The sequence below is a fragment of the Dendrobium catenatum genome, unplaced genomic scaffold (assembly GCF_001605985.2).
Source record: "Dendrobium catenatum unplaced genomic scaffold, ASM160598v2 original_scaffold_86453, whole genome shotgun sequence".
NCBI classification, from domain to species: domain Eukaryota; kingdom Viridiplantae; phylum Streptophyta; class Magnoliopsida; order Asparagales; family Orchidaceae; genus Dendrobium; species Dendrobium catenatum.
The window spans coordinates 162,137-168,372 of NW_021404894.1; positions in this window are offsets into that span (position 1 = coordinate 162,137).

Consider the following 6,236-nt stretch of genomic DNA (forward strand, 5'->3'; position numbering starts at 1 on the left):
AGTAGTTACCGTCTACAATTATATAAGAATTCAAGAAATGTTTAGCCTTTAAGATAATTTTTAAGGATCTCGTTCAAGAAGCTCACAATCATATCAATGATGTGGAGGTGAAGGCTTTAGAAGTAGACTGTATGAAGGAGGGCTTCATTAGAAGTTTTATGATGGGTGTTTGTGTGGGACATCATAAGACTAGGCGGATATCGAGGAGTTGACACTTAGGTAGGCTTCTGGTGACCATTCTTAAGTCTCTAGCGGTGAAGAGATAGAAAGTGAGTATTAGAAGGCCTTTTCCCTCAAGGAGGAGGAGGATGACATTAATATTCTGTAGGATTACTCTGATGTTAATTGTATCACTTAGTTTTCTTTCTAATAATGAGTATATGTGTGTTTGGTGTTGATGCTTCCATATGATGTACTCGTTGTTTAATGATATATTAATAAATTATTGTTGTTTCTCTTTTTCTTTTTCTCATATGCATATGAAATTGACTTATTTTTATTTTAATGAGAAATATTTTGGTGGTCTTTTTTTTGACTTGAGTGAATGTGAGAGACATCCTCCTTGGATATCTTGACCTATCCGAGGTTGTTAATCAAAATATTTGCTTAATGATTTTTAACCTATATGGAAGAGGTCGGATAAAATCCTCCTGGGATTGATTATCCGGTGATTGAGATACAATATAGACTGTGTCTTTCTCAAATCATGAATAAAGAGTGAGGGATTTTTATCTTTTATAATATAAGATAATATTATAATAAAGTGAACATCATATTACTGCATTATTTAAGATAGTACAATAATTCCTTAGTATAACTTAGGGATACGGGGGCTATAAGAGTTCTACTCCTATCAACATACAAGGGATGTATGAAAGGTCGGCATAATAATACTTGAAAGATATAATGCATAACCACTTGGGGAACATAACACAAGACAAACAGTATTATCAACACCTACTGATAATATTTCCGAAGGTTGCTAATATTCCATGTTTGAGGGAGAATTTTTCTACTAGCATCCTTCAGTTTGTAGGTTTCAGGCTTAAACATAGCTCCACCAAATAAGAACCCTCCCAAAAGGGAGAGAGCTTGTTATGATGAGGGCCTTTCTAGTGGCTTCAATGATACACAGAACTAAATCCCTAATAGAGATAGGTCGAGGTTTTATCCCCTGATTATAGTGCTCATCAATCCTTTGGTGGTATGTAACAATCCTGAGTGAGGCTTCATCTCTAACTTCTGGGAGGAGATCCAAATTTGTTCTGAGCCTCTCCTCATTATTACTGAAGCAAAAGTCTGAACTCTATTGCTCGAGAATGTAATATCAACCGGTATGATTGCATCTGTACCAAAATAGAGATTATATGGGGTTTTTCCTGTAAGAGTTCTAGAAGTGTTCTGATAAGCCCAGAGGATATTTGAAAGTTCTTCAGCCCATTGCCCTAAGTCTTCCCTAGGCATGTCTTCAGTCCTTTCAAAATTATTTAATTTGTAACTTCTATTTACCTATTTGCTTGATGATGAGCAACAACTATCTGGATGAGTTGAATATGAAAATCCTTACAATAAAATGTAAAGATCTTCCTAGTAAATTGTGTCCCGTTATCAGTGATGACCCTTGTAGGAATGCCAAAGCAATAAACTATATTGTTGCACAAGAATTGTTTGGCATTTGCTTCAATAATCTTTGCCAAAGGTTCTGCCTCCACCTATTTTGTGAAGTAATCTATAACCAGGATAATGAATTTTTGTTATCCAGTGGCTATAAAGAAGGGTCCCATTATATCAATCCTTCATTAGGCGAAAGGCTAAGGGCTCTGAAGTGATGCAAGCTCCAGAGCGATTATATGGCTGAGATTGGAATGCAATTGATAATTTTTTCACTTTTGAGTAAACTCAAATGCATCCTACTTCGTTGTAGGATAATAGAATCCTTGTCTGATCATGATCCTGTAGGTCAATGCTCTTCCTCTCAGATGCTCTCCACATAATCTTGAATGAACTTCTCGAAGTATGTAATAGCTTCTGAAGGTGAGAGACACATAAGATATGGTCCGGTGAAGACACATTTATACAACTCATCACCAAAAATAGTGAAATTTGTTACTTGTCACTGAAGTCATATTGGAGCCATAAGCTCTTCAGGTGGTAGTCCATCATGTAAAAAGGATAAGATGGGCTTGACCCAAGACACCTCTCTTGGTTCATCAATTTATTGTATGACCCACAAACCTTGGATACTTGGAAAGTGGATCTCCTTAATATACTTTCTATTATAAATATCTTATATCATTGATGTAGCAAGTTTAGAAAAAGAATTTGCTCTCACATTTTTCTCTCATAGGATATGGATGATTTGATGCTCTCTTGTACGGGTTCAAGAGTACCTTCACAATGCTACAATATTGGGCTAGTTGTGGATTGTGGATATCAAACTCCCACTCCACCTGATAGGCTACTAATTATTAAACAATGTTGACTACTAAGTGTTGCACCTCACAATCAATTTCTAATCTCAATCTAACAATAAGGGCCTCATACTCTGCTATGTTGTTTGTTGCCTAGAACTTAAGTCAGAGCCCATACTCAAGGGTAACTTCCTGTGGAGAGATGAATAAAATTTTGGCCCAAGCACCAGAACTTCTAGAAGCTCCATCGATATATAACTTTTAACATGGAGGAGAAGGTGAAGCACCTGGTTGAATATCAGATATTAGGACATTGCATTCAACTATAAAGTCTGTAAGTGCTTGAGATTTAATATCGAGTCAAGGCAAGTAGTTGATGTTAAATTCTCCCAGTTCTACAGACCACTTAACAAGCCTACCCATTGCTTCTGGCTTTTGTAGGATACTTTTTAGCCACAGATTTATGTAAACTTTGATTGTATGGGCTTGAAAGTAAAAGCGTAACTTTTTGGCAGAATAAACTAATGCCAATGCTATCTTATCTGCTAGAGGATAATATCCCTCTATTTCAAATAAAATTTTACTAACATAATAGATGAGATGTTGTACAACATTATTTTCTCGTACCAAGACCGAACTAATGGCTTGGTCACAAAAATCTATATATAAATACAACTTTTCTCCTTGTGTGGGTTTAGAAAGTAGTGGTGGGGATGGCAAATACTTTCATAGCTATTTAACGGATTCTTGGCATTCATCAGCTATTGGAATCCAAAGAAATGAACACCTCTAAGTATATTGAAGAAGGGCAGATATTTGTTTCCTAAACGTGTCAAGAAATGAGATAGTGCTGTAATTCTTTCATTTAATCTTTGGACCTCTTTGATATTCTTGTAAGGCACCATGTCCCTTAGTTCCTTGATTTTCTCAGGATTTGCTTCAATCCCTCGGTGGGTTACCATAAACTCCAAAAACCTTCTAGAAGCGACTCGAAAAGCACATTTAACGGAATTGAGTTGCATATTATAACGTTGTAATAAATTGAAGCATTATTTAAAGTCTTAGATATAATGAGATTTTTCAAGACTTTTCACCAACATATCATCAATGTATACCTCCATAATACGCCCAATAAGGTCTATGAAAATCTTTTTCGTGAGGTGCTGATAAGTTGCTCTGGATTTTTGAGCCCGAATGAAATGACCAAATAATAATATAAACCTTTATCTGTTCAAAAATTTGTTGCCTCTTCATCTGCAGTATTCATCTTTATTTGATTACAGTCGAAATAGGAATCTATAAAACTTAGCACTTGATGCCTAAAGGTGGTATCAACCAATTGATCGATACGAGGAAGTGGAAAATTATATTTCTGGCAAGCTTTTTTGAGATTTGTATAATCTATACACATTCTCCAAACTCCACTCGCCTTCCTATCCATGACAACATTTACCAACCATGTAGGATAGTGCGCCTCCCGTATAAATATGAATTTCAAAAGCTTATCCACTTCTTGCTCGTTTGCTTGCTGACAATCTGGTGCAAAGGTTTGTTTCTTCTAGATAATCAGTTTACACATCGGAGTGACTTTGAGGGAGTGTATGATCACTTCAAGGTAAATTTCGGGTATATCCGCCAGGCTTCATGCAAAAACATCTTGATTCTCGTGTAAAAAAATCTATATATTTTTTATTTTCATTGTCTGAGAGAAGGGATTCAATATACACAATCCTTGAAGGATATTCTTAAGATATGGATACAACAGTGAGGTCTTCTATAGGAGAGGCTCTCTGAGGGGAATCTTCACTCCAGAGATCAAAATCCTCAATATTCAGGGTCAATATTGGATGTGGTTTAACCTACCAAAGATAGTAGGTTTGTGCTATTTATTGATCTCAACATACTATACTAACTCCTGTCAGGGTAAGGAACTTCATCTTTAGGAGAGGGATGGAAGTGAAAATCCTAAAGATTGACTAGACTGACCTTCCAAAGATAACATTGTAAGATGATTCTGACTTTATAATAATGAATTGAATGGAGTGTGTAGTCTGTCGAGCAAATTCTCCAAGTAAAATAGGGAGACTGATTGTCCCTTCTACTCGTACAGGTCAAGTATCAAATCCATATAATGGACCTGTAGTAGGCTGAAGCTTTTCTCTTCGGAGACCCATAATAAAAAAAAGTGGAGTAGAACATGACATCTACAGAGCTTATATTATCCAAAAGAATTCTTTTGACATTATAACATGGGTTATATATCCTCATATTTATTATAAGTGAATCTTGATGAGGGGTTTTTACTCCCTCCAAATTAGAGTCAAATGATTGATAAAATGATTAATACGAGCCTTCTTTGGCATCGGGTTTTCATCTACAGCCAAAAATACATAATCAGATAGAAAGGGGCATCATGCGATTGTCTCAATTTCACCAACTATTATTCAATTATTCACCGGTTGTCTCTGTTGTTGATTTTTCCCCTCCAACAGGATGAGCTTCCTTTCAGGTAGGTGAAACTCAAATAAATTATTGAAGATAGCCTTAGTGGATAAGTCTTTTAATCTCGTCCTTGAGTTGCTTACAGGCTTCGATGGTATGGCCATGACTATTATGAAAGTGACTGTAGTGATCTTGATTTCTTGTGTTCGACTTCAAAGGATTTGGCCATTTTATAGTATCTTGATCTTGAATGACCATCAATAGATTTGCTCGAGATGTGTTAAGTTCGGTATACTCCTTCTTATGTCGAGGTTACCATTGTAGTAATGGAGGCCTAAGAGGTAGATTATTTTTTCTTTGCTTCTTCTATTGTAATAATGAATTATCCATCCCAAGTGCACTTTTGAGCTTCCCATTGGTTTGCTCAAACTATTTTTTATGAGCATTTATAGCTTCATCTACAGAGATTTATTCATCCACATGATGCATCAGGTCGGCATATAAATGAACAGTATCCTGCATGAGTGCTGAAAAGAAAGGGCCAGGACGAAGGCCTCCAAGAAAGACCTCTCTCAGTAATTCAGGGTCTACTCCTAAAATTTGTCAAGCCTCGGTGGAAAATTGTTAAAAATTATTCTGTTTCATTTTAACGGATCTCGGAGAGGTGTGAAGAATCTTTAGCAATTCTTCAATTGGCTACAAATTATTCGACGAGCATTTTGACCAATTTGATGAATGAATGGATCATTTTGGATGAAAGTGAATAGAACCATGTTTGAGCCTGTCCTTTAAGGGTGGCAAGAAAAACCTGACATAAGAGTGCATCTGTGGCTCACTGGATATGCATGATGGTTCCATAGAGATCGATATGCTTATATAAGTCAGATGTTCTGTCGTAGGATACGATTCTCGATAGTTTGAATCCAACCAGAATGGGGTGCTAAATAATGGCTTCAGTTAGATGTGATGATTCCTAGAAGTTCCATTATCAAAGAGTTTGCCTCTCATCTCCTCTAGGGAACTCTTCCCGTACTAATCTCCATAGTTCATTACGTAGAGCATTACAAGGTAGCTCAACAATGTGCGGTTGGGCTAAGTCTTCTGGGAGATCTGGAGGAATGTGAGGTTGATGCGTTGTGGGAAAAGGATGGGTAGAACTTGCTATATCGGCAAGTTCATTATCATGGTGTGATTGCATATGTCTTTTTGGAGGAGGGAGATGAATCTCTGCTTATAGATGTTTGAGATGAACATCTTCGACCAATGGTGTAGCTCGAGTGAGAAGAACCTCCTCCCGTTGTGCTAATGCCGGCTATCAAGTATCTTGCAAGAGTTGAAGGATCTTGTTCTGAGATTCTTCCATCTTTCAAATTCTCTCTTTTA